This window comes from Lygodium microphyllum, chromosome 16 (genome assembly GCF_053477565.2).
Source record: "Lygodium microphyllum isolate KBCC chromosome 16, Lygodium_microphyllum_v1.1.10, whole genome shotgun sequence".
Classification (NCBI taxonomy): Eukaryota; Viridiplantae; Streptophyta; class Polypodiopsida; order Schizaeales; family Lygodiaceae; genus Lygodium; species Lygodium microphyllum.
In genome coordinates this window covers 60517189-60539598 of record NC_141150.1, presented here as the reverse complement: position 1 = coordinate 60539598, position 22410 = coordinate 60517189, and the positions used below count along the sequence as shown (strand labels likewise).

Sequence of the window (22410 nt, the reverse complement as noted above, 5' to 3'; positions counted from 1 at the left end):
GAACAAAAAGAAAAGAAACAAGAAAATCTAAAGGGAAAACAACCAAGATACAAGCTACTTTTTGATATAGAGATAGTTACAAATCTTGAAAAGGTTTTGGAGGAGAAAATTTTAAACAATACAATTGAGTTTATATTGGGTGAAATCCCTAGAAGTGCAAAAAGAGAGTTCCATGAAGAAATTATAGATATTATAAAAAGAAATTTTAGTTTATGGGTGAGTAATCTCAAGCTATGATATAAAGTGAGTAAGAAACATGTTTAAAGATATACAATTGATTTGATGATGTAGATGTAGAGGTTGCTTGTACAGGAAGGAGAAGTGGTCATTGTAGATAATGCTAAAGTGAATAGTGTTGTAGAGAAGATTGTCATATGTAGTCAAAATACAAGAGAAGTACGGCCTATGCAATACATAGAGGATGAATTGGCTTTAGGGGTGATACCCAAGAGTCATTGTTCCAAGAACCATTAGGACCATGCTACCACAAAGACTATAATAAAGGTTGGAGAGCTAGAAACTCCACATGTTGTACTAATAGACCATCATTCAAAGATAAATGTCATGGTGAGGAGTATTTATGAGAATGGAAGATGGCATGTAGATGGCAACCAACCACCACAAATGGAGGATGCAAGTAGCCAATAACTCTACATGAGATTTGTATGCTCTCTCTTCAAATTTAAAGGTTACCATAACAAGTGTACATGAGGACGATCACCAATTCTTTGTGCAAGATTCCTCACCATACCCAATGATCTTAAGGTAAACATTTATTATTACAACATGGATGGAGGTTAAAGTTCTAGATGATGGTTCTATCTATGCAAGAATTAAGAGCAAAGATAACAAAGTAGTGAAATTTATAATAGTTTGTGCCAATCATGTAAGAAATAGGGATACATTGAGGGGTTATCCACTACCTCCCAATCCCAAAGAGTTTCACGATCTAGGTTTTAGTAAGTACTACTATAATGTAGGCCAATGGCAATAATATTGAGAGATGGGACTTAGGCACTTTCAAGAGAACCATATCTCCCTATTGGAATTCCAAATGCCTTGTTTTCTCATCAGTATGATCTTGCACCTTCTGAAGATTCACTTTGCATTATTGAAGTAGGTCCTGCATGTGCTCTAGCTCTTCTTTACTCTGGAGGTTGATGTTGACATTGAACAAGACTATAGGGGGTGGAACCTTACATCCATGTAGTGCATTTTCTTTAACTGGTTAAAGTTGCAATCAGTAATAGCATCCCAAATGAATGATTCCTTCTTTAATTGATTAGTCAATGGGACTGCAATGGTGCCATAATGCTTGATGAAGCGTCTTTAAAATGAAGAGAGACCAAGGAAACCACATAATGAGGTAGTGCAGATTTTCACTAACAATGTGGTTTTCTTAGTCTCTCTTTATTATGTGGTTTCCTTGGTCAGCTTGTATGCCATTTTTACTAACAATGTGTCCCAAGTACTCCACTAATGTTTATATGAAGATGCACTTACTTTCCTTAGCAAATAGCATATGCTCTCACAAGACATTAGACACCCTTTTGACATGTGTCTAGTGCTCCTCTTGTGATTTGTTGTAAATGAGAACGTCATCAAAGAACAAGAGCATAAACTTGAGTAGGAAGGGATGTAAGATTTTATTCATGAGGCTTTAAAATATGGTGGGGGTATTAGTCAATCCAAAAGGCATCACTAGAAAATGATAAAGCTCACACTCATTCTTGAAAGCCATTTTTGTCTCATACTCTCCTTCATGCATATTTGATGGTAGCCAAAGTGCAAATCAATCTTAGTGAAATATTATGCCCCTTTAAACTCATCCAACAAGTCATCGATCCATAGGATAGGATACCAATTCTTGACCACGATCTTATTCAAGTCCTTGTAGTCAATGCACATGTGGAAAGAGCCATCTTTCTTCTTGACTAGCAACATTGGAGATGCATAAGGTGAGGAAGTTGGATCAATAAACCCCATCTCAAGTAACTCTTTGACTTGCTTTGTAACTTCTTCACGTTCACACTTGGAGATTTGTAAGGTGGATTGTTCTCACTGGCTTGGAATAGGGCTCTAGATTGAGTGGATGGTCCATTTGCCTCTAGGGGAAGGGTTGTAGACATCTAAAACAAATCATCATACTCCTCTAGTAAGGCTTTCAAGGATGAATTTTCAGATGCCTTGGAGGTTTGATCTAAAATTTCATTATTTAAGTGTAAGAGAAAGATACGTGAGCATTTCTTAAACTCCCTTTCGAATTGCCTTGCTATAATTAGTTGAAAATCAACATTATCATGAATTCATGTAGAGCTTAGAGAAATCCATACCAAATTTATAATTAATAATCAAATTAACTGGAACGTTTGAAGGATATAATAAGGATTGCGATTGTGACTTTAGCACCAATGTGTTTTCAAAAGGAGAATATATGGATTAGAGACAATCTTTACTCACTTTAAAGACCATTTTCTCTCTCCTAATGACACTTCAAAACACTCCTCTCACTTCTAGGACTATAATTAATGATGGTGTGCTCTTCTCTAACATGTGGTAGTAGTGTTAATATTGTCCCTTGCCATTTCTGTTGTAGCATTAATTTCAAAGAATCCCTTCTTTCCATGGGAAGAGGATACATAAGGAATCAAGGTTTTGATATGGGCAGAGAGCAAGACTTAGGTTTGGGAGGGTTCATGGTTTCTAAATGGGAAGGAAGCTACACACTTTTTGCTTCCAAAAAATGGATGTGTATCTTACAATTACATTCTCCTTACACTAAAGCGAGTGTGGGATCAAGATTTTGGTGAGGGGATATAATAGACTAGCTAGGGAGAAAAGTCATTTTGGTGGGGGGCTAACTTTGGGTAGATTTGTAGAATTATAGTGTTTATGATGATATGCTAGCTGTGGTTTTGGGCACATGGCCCTACTTTGGAGACACAATGAATCAAGGGCATCATTTGAAGGGACAAAAGATTTAAAACTTAATGTTAGGGCCTAGGTGTGTATATGTGTTTATGTACACATGTGTTTTGGGTTTTGGGAACATGGGCCTACTTTGGAGAGATGATGAAGCAAGGGCATCATTTGAAGGGCCAAAAGATTTAAGACTTAAGGTTCGGGCCTAGGTGTGTATATGTGTTTATGTGCACATGTATCTATCTTCCTTATTAGTAATAGTGTAGGACTTATTATTCTTTGAAGGACTAGGATTTCAAAATAAGGGATTTAGGTATGGGGCAAAATTAGTATTTTGATTTAAGAGTGATGACATATGACTCTATCATCTTCCTCCATCTCTGGTACTGTCGTCATCATCAGCTTGATTTGGTGCCCTCACTAATGCTATGGGCTACGTGCATGGACTGATTAGTCCTCCTATATTCAATTTTTGTTCCTTACTCAATGTAGATTTCTTTTCTTCTTTTATTGCATTCTCTCTCTCTCTCTCTCTCTCTCTCTCTCTCTCTCTCTCTCTCTCTCTCTCTCTCTCTCTCTCTCTCTCTCTCTCTCTCTCTCTCTCTCTCTCTCTCTCTCTCTCTCTCTCTCTCTCTCTCTCTCTCTCTCCCCCTATTCCTTCTTTACACACTCTCACATGGTATCATTGCCAAACAAGAGGACACAGAGTTGTTTGGAGCTGTAGCACTCCTATTATTGAGGCAACCATTCCAGAGTGTAGGTGACCATTCTAGACTGCTCTAGACACCTTCCCAATGTACATTTTGTTGCCATATGCAACCAAAGTCCTCGTAGGCAACATGTTTCCTCCTCTCTTTCTTGCATTTTGCTATCAACTATTGTCTGCATTGGCAAATGCAAACTGTGGTGGAGTAGGCAACTGACCAGATCAATAGGCAAAAGGTTCCTACATCATTGTTTTTAGCAAATGTAGTCTTTTTGTGAAGGGGATAGTTATTTTCCTCCAGATGAGGACCATATATATTGAGTTCTTTGTGATCCTATAGTTGCTTTCCATTGTTTGAGGGCCTATCTAGTCCAACTATAGTTTGTGTGGGTGATTCTTCTATAGAATATCAAAGATGTCTTACAACCAGTTTCGCAGCTTTTATCATATAGATAAGGAGCCTTCTCAATACTCCTCCAAATGGTGATGAGATTATCCCAAAAACTATATTAGGGATCATAAATAATGGAGGTCACCTAGTGTGCTTGTTTGGGAACCCTCTTCTTCCTATTCTCTCCATATTTCATAGAAGGCCTATTCTGCTGGCCTCCATATGCCGTCCATGGCAACCTCTATATAGATTCTGTACTTCTTTCTTTACCCAAAGAAGACCACTTGATGGTTCAAACTAATCGCTTTGGTTGTGTAAGGTGGAGTGTATCCTTGATACCTTCCATCTTTGGGAGTTTGTTACCGACCCTACTCCTCATCTTTTGTGGAGGATTGCAATATTGGATCATTGATGGATCATGTGGCCTTATGGGATCAACTCAACTCTAGAGCACAATCTTTCTTCTTTATGAGATTATAGGATTCCATCCTAGTGCATGTGCAAAGGTTGTGGAAAGCAGCAGAAGTGTGGACAAAGCTTGCTTCTTTGTACCATCAAAATACATTTTGCCCATTGGATTACTCTCAATAAGAAGTTACAGATACTCACTTTTGATGATTCTACTTCCATGAAGGATCGTATGAACAAGTTGCATGATATGAGGGATTAGCTTGCATCTCTTGGAAAGATTATCTCTTCAAAGAATATGGTCATGATTCTCTTGACTTGGTTGCCATCTCCTTGGTTTGATGTCTTGTACACCATCCTTCTTCCATTGAGAACTAGTGAGAAGCTTCTATGGGAGGAGCTTGCCCCATACTTTATAAAGTGTGGAAAAACTCACATGCAGATAGGGATCATATTTTCCTCGAGAGAGGTAGGTGTCTATCTTGTTTTGATCACTCAAGCCTCTCTTATGTTGAATGGCTCCTGAGGTTAAAGGAAGCTTAGAGGGTCTCTGATCTAGTAAATTCCCTATTGAATGCCACAATAGAGTGCGATCACATACAACTCAATCTTATGGGATTGAAATATCTTATTTTGGGCTGACAATATCTTTCTATAGAAAGACAATTTTATACCACTATGCAGAGTGAAGGTTGTGATTATATTATGAAATAAAGTATTTGATTTTTGAAATTTTTATTATATACAAAATATTAAGTTTAACGAAGCCTATGTAATGGAATAATAAAAGGAAGTTGCTTCTATGTGTCCAAATAGCATGATATTATGCTCTACTAATTAGAAAACTAAAGCAAACCCAATCAAGGAAAGTGGGAGGCTTGGACATGTTGAGATGTTAAGCTCAATATGAGCTGACACTTACATACATGGTTGATCACTTTCACATTCATATCATTGAGGTGGTTGGTACCTACATTAGCATATCATTTTAGTTATACTCAATGGTTGATTAGGTAGTCCACCTACTTGAGTTATAGGATAAGTATCTAGTTATCTTTTTAGTTAGCATGTTCATACTATGGACCACTTGCATGTTATGTACATTGTACTCTCTCTTTATTATTTTTAGACTATCATATTTAGTGGATAAGAAGAAGAAGAAGAAAGACTAGGGTTTTTAACTTCTTATCTTGTGTGCATTCTCTGTATTGTGTTTCTTGCAATAGCTTATGCTCCCTCCCTCTCTCCCCCATCTTTTCATGGCATCAACTAAGGACCTGTGAGCTACAAACACAAGAGTCTACAAGAAAGACTTATTATGGAGAATAACTATGGAGATCTCTCTCATATGATCTTTAATTAATGAGCCACATTTGTGAGCTTGGAATACTTGATAAACTATAATAGACCTCCAATCCAAGTCTATGTAGTCAGATTCACATTCCAAGTGCATTTCGGCCTTTGTTCAAGAGTTAGAGGCTATTCATATGTGAATATAGTAAGGTTTATGAACTTTGTAAGCCTTGTCATTTTGCTAACATATTGCAGGTGTTGGATGAGTAGACAGTAATTATAGACTATCAACATTACAAGTATTACTTGTGATATGCTTACGTATTGAGTTTAGTACAGATGATAGTTACATGAATTAACAAGTTATTGATAAAAGAAGATTTTGGGTTCTACTACATAATTTCTAAGAGGTCGAATCAGATTATCAGTGATAATCTTGATGAGCATAACTTCCATGCATGGAAGTTTAAATTCACCAATTTCCTCATGGACAAAGGTTATAGGACTACACTGAAGGAGATAATGCTAAGGCTCTAGAATTACCATAGGAAAATGCCACACTTCAGTAAGACAAGTTATTTAAGGGATGGAACTAGGGTGCTTGGAAAGTTATATATTGCCTTTTTGTTAGTGTTTTAGACAACATGATTGGCATACACAGGATGTAGATAGTCCTACCAAAGCTAGAAAGTTGCAATTGAAGTCTAAGTTAAACAATGTCAAGCATGGCAATTTATTCATAAATGACTATGCATTGAAGACTAAGAGCATTGTTAAAGCCCTTGGATCTATCAAAGTGCAAGTTGATGATTTTGCAAATCTAATATCTATGTTGATAGTAGAAGAGAAAAACTTGGGTCTTGATACATCCTCATCACAAAGCAATAACAGTTTAGAATAGGTGCTCTGCTCTAACACAAGTAGAGACAAAGGTCATGGTGGTAGAGGCTACAATGGTGGCCATTATGGGCAAAATCAAGGGTAATCTCATGAATCATAGGAGCAGTTGCATACAAGTGGTAGATGCTAGTCTTGAGCCAAGAGGAGCCATAGAGAACATGGCAAATAAAACGTAGATTATGATATTAGAGAATGATATAATTGTGGTTAGAAATATCATATTGTATATGACTGTCCAAAAAAGAGGAGGTAAAAATAATATAAATGAGAGAATGTAGCATAACAATTATGTATCTACTAATTAGGTTGATAATGAGAAGTTTGTTATACAACATATGATGAATGTAGTAATGCAAATACATTAGTAGTAATGTCTGATTATATATGATATATGGATTGAGGTACTTGTAACCATATAACATCTCATGGAGAATGGTTTAGAGAAAAGAAATCATGAAATGCATCATTTAGTGGAAACAAGTGACAATTAAGCACATCCTATTGCTCATGTTGTGAGTGTCTCATTGTCTATGTATGATGGAAAAGTTAAGTATTTGATCAATGTGTTGCATGTGCCTAATATCACAAAGAACTTGGTTTCTGTTGGGAAAATGGTTGAGCAAGGATTGCAAGTAAATTTCAATCACAATGGCTAATTTGTAGAAGAATTTAGAAATGGATGTAAACGAGTTGCAAAGGGCAAGCATATGGGAAGAATGCTTACTTTGGATATAAATGTCCTAGAACTAAAGACTGTTATGTTTGCACAAGGTATAGAAGTTGTGGTTGATATTAACATTTGGCATAAACAGATTGAGCATATAAATGTGCAATGATTGAAGAATATGTAGTCACATAAAATTGTGATAGGCTTGCCTAAGTTCAAAGTGACTGATATTGCAAACAGTGTATGAAATATGGCAATTTGAAAAATGGACAAGGCATGAGTTTTCTCATGATAAACTTATAAGCATGTACTTAACTTAATGCGATACATTCGAATGTGTGGGGTTTCACAAATACTACATCAATGACTGGATGTAAGAATTATATAACCTTTATTGATCATCATACAAGAAAGGTATGGGTGTATTATACCAAACCTTACTACATATATGTTCTCATGTTCATCATCTCATCCTATAGCCCCCAACCAATTCCAATTGGACTAGCTTCCATTGTAATGATGATATGCTTCACATATATATATATTCGACTTTTCTCAATCTTGATGTAGTCCTCAAAAGCTTCTTTAGTTTTCTTATAGCTTTGGTATGCCTCTTGTCCAAAAATAATTATTGTTCCTTTCTTAACAATTGGTACAAGCCATTTGCAATAAGAGCAAAATGGGAAATCCAAATTAAGGAAAACACACATGCTCCAAGAAACCTTTTAACTTCAAACACTAATGCACATATATCTTCTATATTCTCTATTGCATCCACATTCACAGAATAAGGCCTACCAATATGATCTAGTATCAATACTTCATTGACCCCAAACATTGATTTCTTACCTAAGAGGGTCAAATTCACTTTCTCTAACTTGATAAGGATTTTCTCACAATCTCATATATGATATTTGACAAAAATTTTGCAACCCTAATCATCCAACTCTTCACCCCTTCTCTTTCTCTACACACCCCTTAATGGGCATATCATCTAAGAATGGCATAGTTACACTGGGAATATAATCCCTAGGTACCTTGTTCATGGCATTCATAATATGAACCACATAGTTTGTAACTCCTTGTGGCAATGTGCACATACTAACCAAGCCAAGTGGGGTAAAGCAAGCTAAAGTTAGTCATATCCTAAGTATAGATATCCCAATGAATAAATAGCTATGCTAATAAATGATTTTGCAAATTCATCCACCACTAATCTTGCACCCATATTCCAGATGGTCACTTTGTTCATTAGCTAGAGATCTTATATAAACCTGAGTATACCATTCCTTTTAGGCACTATGAATGACATGTTTGAGTATGGTGCAAATGAAGGCTCGAGAACACCCATTCTTATTTATTCATTTAATAGATCTATGAGTTTGGCCATACTTGGATAACATATCTATATAACTTTGTCTCTTTGTGGTAAAAGAAACTCTTTACTAACAATCTTCAACTCTTCCTTTGTAAATTTTTGGCCAATTTTCCTTGGATCCCTTAGGTTTGGTTGTTTGGAAGTCAAGTTAATTAACTCTTTACTCTCTCAAAGGCAATAGTATTGCAACCAGCTTCACCTTTTTATCCATTGTCTTGCATTTTATCTCAACTCTAGCTTTAGCCTTATTTTTCCCATATGGCTCTTCATGCATCATAAATTCAAGAATGACTTGAAACATATCCAAATAATTTATTTATATGATGGTAGACCCAATAATTTTCTCTGTTTACTGTAGCTAAAATCTCTACTACTGTGTCTGCAAAAGATACCTAGCATATAATTCTATAGTCCTCTCATCATCTTGCAATAAACCCTACTCTTTCATACTTTTTTCTATCCTACAAACATAATATTTGGAAGCTTTCTTTATTTCTTCAATCTTTTAAAATTTCAACTGAGATGGATGTGTTTGCTTGTAGTTGTTTTGGAGTCCTAGGATGCATGTTCTTGCTTATTCTAGGGTGCTGCCCACTAAGTTGATGTGTTTAGCAACGCATATCCAAATATGCATTGAGAAACACCCCTCCATAACACATGGCTTAGAGATTCATTGGAGGCGAGGATTATCTCCTTTCTTGATTTAGTTCAAAGAGGCTTCCTCCCATGGGATTTGCTGTAGCAATGTTGCCTAGGAGGAGACCATATTAGAGAAGATGTAGTTGTCCTTGATGAGAGTGATGACTTGAGTGGTGAGTAAATCCTGTCTCATTAGGTGCCAAGTGGCATAGCCCTTTGTGCCATTGTTTCAGAGTCCTAGCAAGCATGATAACTCATGGAGTGCCTTCTTGCAAGCTTCTAGAGAGAAGCTTAGCCCTAAGAATCTTGGCTTCTCCATTGATGTCCAGCAAGTTGAGGTCTCCATGAGATCACTCTTTTTTGAGACTTTCCATGCCCACCGGTACTAGGTATTTGTCTTTGTTGAGTATGCCCCATGGGAACCTCTTGATGAGAGAGTTCCATTGCTTTAAGGCCTGGCCTTTCCATTGAGTTAGGGGAACGTAGAATCTCATTATCGAAAAGATGACGGTCTGAAGGATTTTGAGCCTCACGTGGACTGGCCATGTGCTGATTTGGTAATATTGAGGGAGAAGCATGCAGCTCGACTATAGATCAGTAACGTGCCCACTCGAGCTGCTTCCTTGGCGGTACGTTCTTAGTAGCCCATCAAGAGTTGTTCTAGAAAACGCCGTCTGGGATTTTCATGAAAACCCTGCTAACTAGTCTCACGTGAGTCTATCCCATAATGGAAGTTTTAATTGTTTCCACAAGGATCGACTTGAGTCTTTTTGGTCAAATCAACTACTAACGGTTGATTAGTGTCAGCAGTTTGATTTTCCATCCCTTATAAAATTTGCTGACCAAAACGAGCTTGCAAGTTTGATCCCTTCTACCGATTGTTCTAAAGTGATGTAAGCCAGGCTTTTTGATCTCTAATGGTCTATAAAAAATGTGATTTTTATTCCTTCTTAGGAAAGCTCTCGGCTTATTGAGACCATCAAACCATAAGTTTGGATCCGTCGAGGGTCCATGCTCCCGCTTTCCTCGAGAGAGTATTTTTAATTACCCAATTACTTACCACCTTAGATTCAACATATAAAAACAGCTTCTTTGAATTATCTCTTGATACAAATTCATTACACAAAAATAGAGTAAAGCAATCTCTTCTCAATAGTTCTTTTAAGAAAAATAACTTTTTACAATGTTTTCTGTCCTAGTTAGAAATGATGTCAACCCGAAGGTATTATTCTCTCCAAGTTCAGTTCCTAAACTAGGAGTGGAACTTCCAGGATACTATCCAGAATTCAAAGGGTAGTTGGCAGTTCATAAGAGCCTAAGGAGTTTATGGCCAAAGCCCCCCCTGGTATCCTCACCTGCCAACAAGAGTTCCCTACGATAAGACCTTTCGTGTCATGATTGGTCTATACTCAATGATGCGAAAACAAAAAAAGAAGACCCCTTGGAGTAGGTTTTATTCACACTGGCCTTGGGGAGGTCTAGCGCCATCAAGAACATTGCCTCAGTCAACGTTCTGTGCTCATCGAAATACTACCTTAGTTAAGGATTTGTACTTGATCATCCATATTTTAGCCTGATGATTTTTGAAAAGATTATTATCTAACTTACAATCACAAACATCTTATTTTGAATGCAAAAACTTTTAACAAATTTATTTCCAAGACAAATCTTTTCTTTCCAAAAATAATAATATCAAGGCAAAACTTAGCTTAAGTGGCAATACCTTCCAATAATCTTCTCGGATTTCCCCTTCCTCGAGATCTAGTTCGGATTGAATCTAAACAAAAATTCTATTTTTGAGAAGAACTCCCTTGATGGACTTTTCTCAATGGAGTTTCGTGGGTCCTTGCTCGCGATTTAAAAAAAGATATTGGTTACTTTTATTACAAAAAATATTCTTTCGACAATTTCATCTCAAGGTCTTTTATATACCGAGAAGACTGGCTTACTAGTTAGAGATTTCCCCCACCACCAAGATTCATAATGTGTTTCATGTTAGTCGCCTGAAGCCCTTCATTGGCACCTTAGTGGACTATGTGGAAAAGCTACCTCCCATAGACGAAGAAGGCATCATTTAATCATTGGGTAGTAAGATAAACACTTAGATTCTCAATCCATCAAGGATTACCTCATCAAATGGCAATGCCTACCCTTGGAAAAATCCTTTTGGAGCCTAGCCACTATCATGGAAGAATTTTCTCACCTGTGAGAAGCCCAATGTGCTAAAGACTAGACGGATATATCCCTTTTGACCCCACACTGCTTGCAAACTCAACACTATTCAAGAATAATTTTGAATCTACATTAATTATAGCCATGCGATTCATACATGGGGTAAAATTTCTCATCATAAGCTCTGTTTTGACATGTGGCATGCCCCATTTGGAGTAGCCCATCCAAAGTTATGATAACTTACCTCAGCATGCCTATGGTGGACAAAATGTTGTCCATAGTCTTCATTCCCTCAATTAAAATGAATTGGTGGCACTGTTCCCTTTGCAACCATGCCCCCGGCTGCGTGGATGTCAACCATACCTTGGTCTCTACCTCAATTCTCCTTGGATATATGTTCCTCCCCCATCAAATCTCACCATTGTAATGCTAATCAAAGTAGTACTCTACAGCCCCACTCACTAGCCACTCAGACAATTCCCTCCAGCTATCTTTTGTTTTTTAGGGCAAAAACTTTCAAGGTCGAAATGGAATGTAATGAGTAGGGTGCACATGAACTAAGGGTTAGATACCAAGTCACACTAACTGGGAATAAAAGGTGTAAGAGACCTTGTTTAGGGTCTCCACGTATAATCAATAATTGACTCTTCACCTTCTCCTTCAACTTCCATGGCTTCCTTCCTCTTTCTCCCTTCTTTCATATCTTTCTCTCTCATCCCTTAGTCTTTCTCTCTCTTCTTATTCCTCGCTTTCTCTCTCTTCTATTCATTCTTCTCTTTCCTCTCAACCTCATTCATTATGCCTCCAAATAGGCATTTATTTCTTATGTGCTAAATTTCATACAATGGGAGCATTCTTATTAGATCCATTGCTAAAACATACAAGCCATTTTAGCATGAGATGTCCTTAGAAATGCAAGCCTTCATGTTGTTGTTCTCTCGATGAGACCGAGCCTCATTTGTGGCAAAACTTATTTCCACACCTCAGTTGCCACATGATCATCCTAAAAGATTTCTTAGTGCTTTTTCTCCACATATGTATTTTCCATTAGCAGTGCATCTTTTGCTCAAAGTTTTCCTTGAACGCGCATCACCCATTATGAACCTCCATGCAAATACTCAATTTGTTAAATTCACCTCCCAATTGTCTTGGATTAGTGCAAATTTAGCTCTGCTGCCTTTAGTACCTTCCTAATACCAAGAGAAGTTTGCCCATCCCATATTTATTCGCTTGAAATACATAAGGGAGGAAACCATGCTTTTCTTAGATTTATTCTGTCATGATGCCATTGCAAAATGAATTCCTTAACAACCTCCCATGCAATTTTGTTGGCTCTAGATAATGGCTAGTGAGGCAGCCCATTCTCCATTGATATGGGATCATTTTTGGGATCAACCCAATGTTTGATTCTACTCGACCCTTCCTAGCTAGGTATAGTGCCCTTCTCCCTAAGATTGCAACAATTGGCACACCTAATTTCCAAGAGCAGTAAATATTCTCCTCAAGATCAAGTAGTGCTAAGCTATAATCTAATGAAGCCTCAACAAGATCCTACTCCGAGAGTCGACATGTGATTATACCTTAAGCCATCACAAAGAAGATGGCTTGAAGTGAAAGAATATCCCAAGGTCCCAACCCTTATGATCTCCACCCATGGAGTGTTTGTTTCCTAGTATTTGTTGAGAAACTTTGTTCTAAAGGCATCGGCCTCCACTTCTAATTCAATAACATTCAATATACCTTGCTCATTATCCTTCTTCACGTGGTTGAGACTAATAGGGGTAAGATATGTTGTTCTCCTTGGTTTGCCCCTTTGGAAACTACCCAGAGTCCCAAATTTTTATATCATTTTTCCTCTTGCAAATTATAGGAAGATAATATTTGAGAGCTTAATTGCTTCATACTTCATACTTCAATGAGTTCACCACATGCAAGAGTATAGAATATGAGCCACTTCAAATTTGCAAAACATTTTCACACTCCACAACACACCAAGATGTGAACATTATAATGCAGGAATAGATGGGCATGTTTCACACAAAAATCCCCCTTGATTATCACATAATTGCTTTCAATTCCCAATGACCCAATTCATAATTAAAAGGCCTGAGCATAAATCACAACAAAGACACCAAACTAGAAATGGCAAACCAAAATAGATCTATAGATGATCGATTCTGGACAAAGAGCCATGACTATGTGTGACATCTGGCACATACCAAGTCATCTCACATGAACCATTATTGGCAAACAATGATAATGACACACCCATACAAACCACCTTCACCCCTTCATAGTGATCAAGTTAGGCTTGTTAAAAAAAGTCACGCTCATTTTTTGAATTTTCGGCTCCCATTATTGAGTAGTTGAGGCCCACTACCCTGGAAAATAAATAATACTGCAGCAGTGCAAAGCCTGTGGGTGATCTAAGCTCATAAACTCTTCACTTTCAATCAACAGCCTTAAAAATCACTTTTAAGGCATTCTAGATAAAAATGGTGAGTGTACAAGATCACATCACAATTTCTAGAGTAATTTACAAGCTTGTCATAAGTTTGGTAAATGCTGAGTGAAATAACTTGTTTCCTTGCATGAACAAGCACGAGGTTTTCAAAGGATTATGACATCATTATCTATGCACAACACATGTTATAACAACTCAAATGAGAAAAATCTCGTGTTTTATTTCTTCTATTCTTGCCAATATGCCATTGAGCCATTTTTGCCCCTCAGAATGACCTCCGCATCAGCACATCCATTGCATTTCCATGTCGTCTTCTAATCATGTCCATTGTCATGTGGCATATATCTTATCCCTTCTTAATTAGCTTGGTAGCAAAGCTCCACATACCTAGTGATACAACTTGCTAGAGGTCTGTTGTAGATTGTTTGGCAAAACAAAATCCAAATCTTGGTTCATTAGTAATTATGTTGGAGTCAAAAACATACCTTGTATAGTGGGGCTAAACATGTCACTCAAAGATCCCATCTCGGCAACCATAAACCTACTCACCAAATCTCCTAGTTAGAGATGGACATTAACTTGATGCCAATGTCCATCCTTACTTCACGTTGATTCATTCAATGGATAAATGCCCAAACAGGACATTATTCTCTATAATGGAATGGATGAACTCAGGAGGGTACTCTGAAGTATAGCACCATGTCCTAAGGGTAGGGGATCCATCTAAAGATGACCCGTCTTTACACATATTGAGGTTGCTATTAGGGAGCTAGCACCCCAAAGCTGATGTGAGATGATTGCCCATCTTTCTTATGCAGGTGCAAAGTTGACAAAGATGTTGTCGTCTACAAGGCCGAGGTCGAGGCTGAAGCTTCTACGTACGGTCCCCTTATTCAAATGAAGTTTTGCCTACCTCTTGTTGTTGTTGTTGCTGTAGTTGGTGTAGTCAAGATGCTCGACATTGAGAGAGAGAGAAAAGGTGGACCATGTCATCCATCTGTAGCATCTAGTAAAAATGTGGAAGAAATGAATAACAAGCAAAACCTGAGTTAGGTACATGCTACCTCTTTATCATGAGGCCCTTTAATTGGGAAAGACGACTGTTTTCAAGAAGGGAGCAATCATGGTTTACTTGCAAATGGGGCAGTTAGACAATCCATCCCATGCTTTTTTAGTAAGCACCCATCTCATGCCATTATCTTTTTGTTGTTCTTCATAGATACAAAAGCATTAGAAGCAAAGCTATGTAGAGATCAAGCAATACAGAGAGGTAGACGAAGGTGAGGTTCTTCTCACCAATACCCTCTCCTTGGTTATGTGGTTAATTACTATGTGAAGCTTCCAAAAAAACAAACAATTGTAGTGTATGAACATTGGAATAGCTTGTTGTGTTGTGCAAACAGGTATATATAGATAGAAGTGGTGAGACAATATTGAACTTAATAATTGATCGAAATTTGATATATTGATACATAAGAGAGGTGTTGTATTAGCACTGATTGGATAGTAGATACAAAATGGGGGAGTTGGTAGCTAGTGTACTATAGAATAGGATAGTCAATCCAAAAAGAGGGAAGAAGCTACATGGATGCTACATGTATGCAATGCTAAACTTGCTATCTATGAAGCCACATTGCATCAATTGTTGGCTCTTTGGTGGTGCTTTGTTTTCGAGCTTCTCTAGGCGCACTCTTCATGCCATCTGATGGTGAGGACCATCAATATGTAGCTACAAAGGGTGATCATCCAAACCTCTTGCACCTTCCCATAGGATTGCTTGAAGATGTGCCTTAGCTACCAGTACTTCAACTTCCCATGCTCTTCTTGTGAGTTTTGCCAGTTGTTGTGCCTCTCTTTGTCATTTGTGTACCTTAGATGTGCAACCAAGTTCTCTTTCTTCTTGTGCTCTCTCTCGAGTCTTTTCTCCTCCTTGGCCTTGGCAATATCTTCCTTTTTAGCATTATTTGCCTTCAAGCTCTCAATGTAATGATTTGATGTTAGAATAAGACTATTGGTATAGTCCACAAATGCCTCCCTAGGCACACGGTGGGCTAAAACCTCTATCAAAGGCAAATGCAATATGTCTAGAATCCTTGTGGCATTGTTTGAAAGGACTTGGATCTATTGGTTGTGTAGACTCATCTTCATTAGGCAACGCTTCATTATCCCCCAATGATGTCAATTCCTTTATGGCTTGACCTTCTATATGCTCTTCCATTGGGGTGTTGGGAACTTGTGATGCAAGTTCCTCTAGCATCCCTTCTTCACTTGCAATGACATTCATGTGTTGGGAGGGCATCCCATTGAATCGTAGAGCTCTTGGATTAAGAGGCCATGTCCCAGTGGCCCTAAAACTAGCTATGATATTGTTTTCAATGCATGAAAGTTGGAAAGACTTGGTTGCTATTGAAACTAGGTCACCCTTAGATGCTTGAGTGCTTTGTGTCCTATGCTGTTGCCAAACTGCCCTTTCTTTACGAAAATGAGTCTTTAATGATTTGAACACGGTCACATCCAATGGTTGAAGCTTATGAGAAATATGGGCTAGCAATGTGATGATGTCAATACCCCATGAAGGAGCCTTCTCAACAACTAAAATAGAAACATGGCTACCATGGCCATTAAGAATCAGCAAGTGCCTATCTGCAAAGCCCATAGACTCATCAATACAATTGTGGAAATGGTCCAGCCATGCATGGAACAACTCCCCGATCATCCATGCTTTCCTTTGCATGGCCATGGCAGCTCCGTCTTCACAATCTTGGATATAATTGCCACCACTCTTTGTCCTTTGAAGATGTAGTATCTAGGAATGGCATTACTAGCATCATTAACTCAACATAAAACTGTCATCCATTCCCTAGAGTCTGTGGTCATTCCATACACAACTCTTGTTCCTTTGTGTGCAAGTACTCTCATGCCTTTATCTCTAGATGCCTTGGAAACTCATCTCATCTACATTCCAAATGTTGCTTGGGGGGTAGTTTTGTAGATCATATAGTGTCTTCAAGTTCTCACGGAAGGTCATTACAATTTATGGCTGAAAACTAATGACCCTGGATTGCTCCAAGGGTTCAATTACTTGAAACACCGATTCCGGATGTCGCTTGCGAAAGCAATCCCACCGAGATAGACTTGACTAGATATTGTATGCCTAGTTTGACATATTTCAACAACTTTGAGCCTCACATCAAGGACGGAAACTGAATCACATTTTTTGAAGCACCAATCAAGAAGAGCTCCCTTTTTCTTCTATTTTTAACATTGTGCTGGTCCCTTTGCCTTCTAATTATTCCTCCACGCTTGCCAATTTAGGATTGCTGAGGCACTCATCCCATATCTAGTAGCACACTTCCTAAGAGAAACCCTGCATCATGATTAGCAATTGCCCGAGCCATGTCTTCAATAGTCCATTGCTTGACCTCTTTCTTTCTTCGTACCTCTATTGGTGGTTCAATAGGCGCTGATTGAGGAAGTGTTGATGAGAGGGGTTTCTGTTGAGCTCCTTTGGAGTGAGATTTCCTATGTTGGACTTGTGGAGAAGAGGCTTGGCATTGTTGGGTGGGATTGAACCTCCCCTTTAGGTGCCTAATGCTTTGAATAGTAGACTTTGTCATCTACAAGAAATATACCAATACAAGACACATGACTTGCTACATTCCAACATGGAAAATATATCCATAACTACAAACCAACTTTCTTAGAATATGTACCTTGTAAGGCAGAGAGTGACAGCTATAACACGCCCTTTATAAGAGATGAATAATCATTCATAGAGAATTTCTTCTTGGGTGGCTATGTCTTATTGTCTATAAACAAACATTGCCTCTTAGAGGTAGAGAGACGCTTTGCAACAAGTATGGAGGACGCTGAAGGAAGTGCACAAGGGGGAATGGGTTGGAGACACAGCTTGGATGGGTCTTTTGGAGCCTTGCAAAATGCAATGGGCTTTATGTGAATGCCACCACATCAACAAACATGCTCACTATTCCTTTGCAGGAGATTATTGGTGCACAAGAACTGTACAATGATAGGTATTCTCTCAGACACACATCTTTTGCATTCACAAACTATTTTGTGCAAGTAGAAGTAAAGAAGAATATACAGGGAACTATGGGCATGGAAGGTTATGGAGGGAAATTGGAACAATATGTAGCAACTTGTTGTTGAAGGGGATGCAATGGTAGTGGAGAAGGAGAAGAGGAAGATGCGGGAGAGAAGAGCACACACAATGTAAGTGATGTCAACAAGAATAATATGACAACCTTATTGCACTATCTCATATATATGAATAAAGAATATGGACGGTCACTGTACATGGGTAGGCCCAAGGGCCTTTTACCCCAACAACCTCCCACTAAAAGGCCAATGGGCCATGGAGTGAAAAAACAAAGAAAAAAGGAAAAGAGACAAGGTGAGGAATTATGACATCTCACCCAATGCCCAATCGGAAAGTGAGCTATGCAATAAGCGAGAACCTTTGAGAAAGAAGAGTCAAGCATCCCCAAGTCCATGACATCCAGGAGACAAGTGATCCCGCAGCTCCATACAGTGGAGCAATCCAAGAATGCTTCTCATGAAGCAAGTACAACTCATAAGTGCAAGGCTGTAATGCATAAGCATCAAAGTAGCGCATAGCATCAGCATGGCGCATAGGAGATAGCTGAGAGTACATAGACTCTCCAAAGTCAATCATAGAAGAAGGGCCAGCATCCCAGACACATGTCAGACAGGGTCTCAAGAGAGTATGCGGCCTCAGTGAAGCAGAAGACTGACACACGGCTATAGCATCAACCATAAAGTGCATTGAGGCATCAAGAGGTTGGAGAGATGTACACCTCTCATAAAAGATAGCATGATGATTGCGTATAGCTTGCTGGGCATCCAAATCCCATAACCTGTAAGATTGAAAGTCGCCATCTCCATAACCAAGGAGGATACATCTGCGTGACATAGGCATATCCGGCATACATACAAATGCCTAGCATCCGAACATCCTCAATTAATCATAGGAGGGTCTCATGCCACTCCATGTCTCATGTGGTGTAATATTTCCCAAAGTCAGACACAATGTCTTATTAAGCAAGTAGACTATCATCATAAGGGCCTTAGCCCAAAAGCCATAAGATAACCCAACTGTGGTAAGCATAGAAGCAACCTTTGCATATAGAGTCAGGCACATGGCATGAGCAATCCCGTAATACAGTGGACATAGGAGATCAATGCTAGACTGCTGACAATAAGACTGAAAGCTGGGAGAGATAGCATGACTCTCATAATCCATTTGCAAGCACCTAGGCTTGCAACCAGCAAAATCCATGAACATGTCAAGCAGAACTGCGGCATTCTCAATCCGTACCAAGGGAAAAGCCCAAACACGGTGGGTAGCATGATCCACGAAGGTCACAAAATGCGAAGCTCCACCAAGTGACTGGGTTGGCATAGGTCCATAAATTGCACAAATGACAAGATCTAGAGGATCATGCCTCTCACAATCACCATGAGCTAAAGGGGCTCTGCAAGGACCATAAGAACAATTGAGACAAGCATCAAGATCTACGTGTGACATAGGAGGCAGCATGGAGTCTGAACGAGATAATATCTCCATCTCTCTGTGGTGCATATGGCCTAGGTGATAATCCCATAATAATGCATGTGGTATTCGGATGATTGCAACCATAGAATCTCCCACATGAGAGACATACACTGGGTAGTAATGAGAACCAACTCTAGAACCTCTGGCCAAAACCAAGCAACCACGACTGATCTTCCAAGATTGATGTGCAAGAGAGACACTAAAACCTGCATCATGCAACTGACGGATATACATCAAGCTCTTACTGAGCATAAAAGCATGTAAGACATCATGGAGCATAAGAGAAGTCCCATCAGGCAAACCTAGGTGTATATTCCCTGTACCAAGAATAGCATAAGTCTGCTCCTCAAGGCCCAAAGAAATGCATCCATCAAACTCTCTACAAGTATAGAACCATACTCTATGTGGAGTAACATGACAAGATGCCATAGAATCCAATAGCCAATCTGAGGCATAGGCCATATCACTGAGCAAGAAAGTTGTAGGGAAACTAGATGACAGGAGTTCATGCTCAGCTGCATCATCATGGGTAACAACATGTACCTCACCACTAGTAACAGTGGTAACACCCACTGAATCTCCTGTATCTCTGACTCTCTGCTCATGTCGAGTCCGTCTCTGTCTCTGCTGCTCTCTAATCCATCTAAAACATTTTCTTTTAACATGCCCAAGCTTCCCACAATGGAAGCATACATCTGTACATCAATAGGGCTATCCAAGACATCTGAAGATCTCAAGGAGTGTAGGGCTGTCCCAACAGAGGAAACTTGCTCATCAAGACAGTCATCTGCAAGTACATTAGTTGTAGAAGCATGTTGCTGCAAGGACTCATCCATTCATAATGGAAAAGGAAACATAGGGGTATCAAGCAAAGATGCATAAGCTCCCACATGAACAAACCTCATAGGTAATTGCATGCATAGCCAACCACAGTAGCATAAAGCAAATGACATCTATCATAAGAGTGTCATCCATTGCATGTGTAGATTTTCTTAGTGCATATGAAGTGGCTTATGAAGCTCATGTTTTACTTGATGCAGGGACCTGGGAAAAGCCAAGTCAAGCCAACATCAGCAAGAGGCAAAAAATCCTGCAATAGTCAAGCTCCAAGAAAAGCCCAAGCATCTGTACAAAAACATCCAAATAAGTGGTTCTATAAGTACATGACAGTAGACAAAGTGCATAGCCGGGTAAGCATCAAGAGCAACTGCCCTCTAACCTGTATGGGCAAAAGCAACCCAACTAGCATAGAAGCTAGGCAACACAAAAGCAACAAAGCCATAACTACTAAACCCAAGCACTGTCAAGAAGTCCACTGATCAAGGAGTAACCCACAAAGAACCAAGCATCAATGAGCAATGAAAGCTCAATAACCAACTGCCAAGACAATGGAGCAAGCACTGCTCAAACATGTATTTGCATTCAAGTAAATCCAAGATCCATAATTGAGGCATTAAGGGCCAAATAGCATCCAAGCTGCATAAGTGATAAGCCGACCAAATGCAAACTGCTCCACAAAATTCTCAAATGCAAGTCGATTCAAGCCCAAACATCTAACATACTGCAGTAAAACCCAAAGCATCCACATCAGACATCAGTCCCATAATGGATAGCACGAGGCATAAACCTTGCCAAGTGAAATGCCAGCTACAAAGAAAATGATAGTGAACCAAGAATTGAGCTCTGCTCTTTGCTCAAGAAGAATTTGGGAGCATAAACATCAAAGTGGCATCATCCAAATACATCAACATATCATCTCGAGTAGTCAGGAGCACCCATAGACTATAGGCATAACCAAAGTGGAGGTAAAATAGCACACCAACCAAGGTAGCATAAATCCCAACCAACAACGAAGTGTCCGCATTCAAATCAAGGCTCAATAGCTCTCAAATAGCATATTCAGGCATGAACCATGATGACCAAGCATCAATACATCCAACAGGACACCAGAATGTCAACAAAGAGCATTATGCATAAGATGTCCCTAATAAAACCTTGCTGCCCAAACAATGTATAGCAATAAATCCCTACATAAATTGAGGTATGGAAGCTCAAACCAAGTCCCAAAGCATCTCAAAACATTGGGCAGACATCCCCAAAGCATTTGGGCATCAAATACGAAGCCTCAAGAGCATCACATAAAGAATTTGGCAGATCTGACATCACCATTGCATTCGTAGCATGCCAAAACCCCACGTTAGACTCAAACCTTGCCTAAATCAAGTTCCGAATGCCCGAGATATAAGAAAAAATGGGATTTTTGACCCAGATTTTGAAACATGTGCAAAAAAAACGTGAGTTGTTACAATGGGGCATGCTAGTTATCCTGAGGATAAAGGGGCAAATGGGGACATAGAAGGTGCCCAATGAAGCCAAGGAACACCTACAAAGAGCCTATGAGGGCCGAGGAGAGGAAGGAGATGCAATCTTACCTTGGGGGGAAGAAGCCATGGTTGGCATTGAAGCTCCAAGCTCTAGGACTTCAATCCGGGCTGAAGTAATGCCACGGGCCAAGCTCCACGATCAATCTCTAATCCAAAGCTTTGATACTAGTTGAAGGGGATGCAATGGCAGTGGAGAAGGAGAAGAGGAATATGTGGGAGAGAAGAGCACACACAATGTAGGTGCTGTCAAGAATGATATGATAGCCTTATTGCACTATCTCATATATATGAATAAAGAATATGGGCGGTCATTGTACACAGGCAGGCCCAAGGGCCTTTTACCCCAACAGTTGTGAGAATTTGGAATACTATGGTTGGCTTGCAATGGACTATGGCTAGCTTGCTTTGAGAATCTAGAATGCTAATTACTTGGCTTGTTGTGAGAATCTAAAATACTAATCACTAGTTTCATGTGTAGAAGCCTTCAAGA

The 22410-nt window shown here is 39.1% G+C and overlaps 1 pseudogene; it reads right to left on the bottom strand.

Moving 5' to 3' along the window:
* Positions 1–15975: 15975 nt before the first annotated feature.
* Positions 15976–16859, bottom strand: LOC148022892 (MFS-type transporter clz9-like; annotated as a pseudogene).
* Positions 16860–22410: the final 5551 nt, after the last annotated feature.